The sequence below is a fragment of the Apaloderma vittatum genome, unplaced genomic scaffold, assembly GCF_000703405.1.
Source record: "Apaloderma vittatum isolate BGI_N311 unplaced genomic scaffold, ASM70340v1 scaffold3600, whole genome shotgun sequence".
Taxonomy (NCBI): domain Eukaryota; kingdom Metazoa; phylum Chordata; class Aves; order Trogoniformes; family Trogonidae; genus Apaloderma; species Apaloderma vittatum.
Window position 1 is genome coordinate 23642 of NW_009696063.1, and position 253 is coordinate 23894.

The 253-nt window shown below is 52.2% G+C and overlaps 1 protein-coding gene across 1 annotated transcript in view; it reads right to left on the reverse strand.

Annotated features, from left to right (window-relative positions):
* The window catches only part of TNC (tenascin C), a 46741-nt gene that overhangs the window by 961 nt on the left and 45527 nt on the right, over window positions 1–253 (reverse strand). The window lies entirely within an intron of this gene.

The window sequence follows — 253 nt, forward strand, 5'->3', positions numbered from 1 at the left end:
ATGTACAAAGCCGCTCTCCCTCCCCTCCCCTGGGCCACCCAAGAGACAGTCAAGGCTGTGGAAGAACTTTATCCCAGGGGCTCTCTGAGAAAATAAAAATGAATAAAACAACCCTTGAGATCGTTGTCTTTGGTGTGGAGGACGTTACTGCTGGGCAGTCGGAGCTGCTCAGTGGAAACGCTGGGACGCTTAAGGCTCGTTGTTTGGATTTTCAGAAGCCTCTGTCGGGCCAAGGGTCAGCGATGCTTTGGTA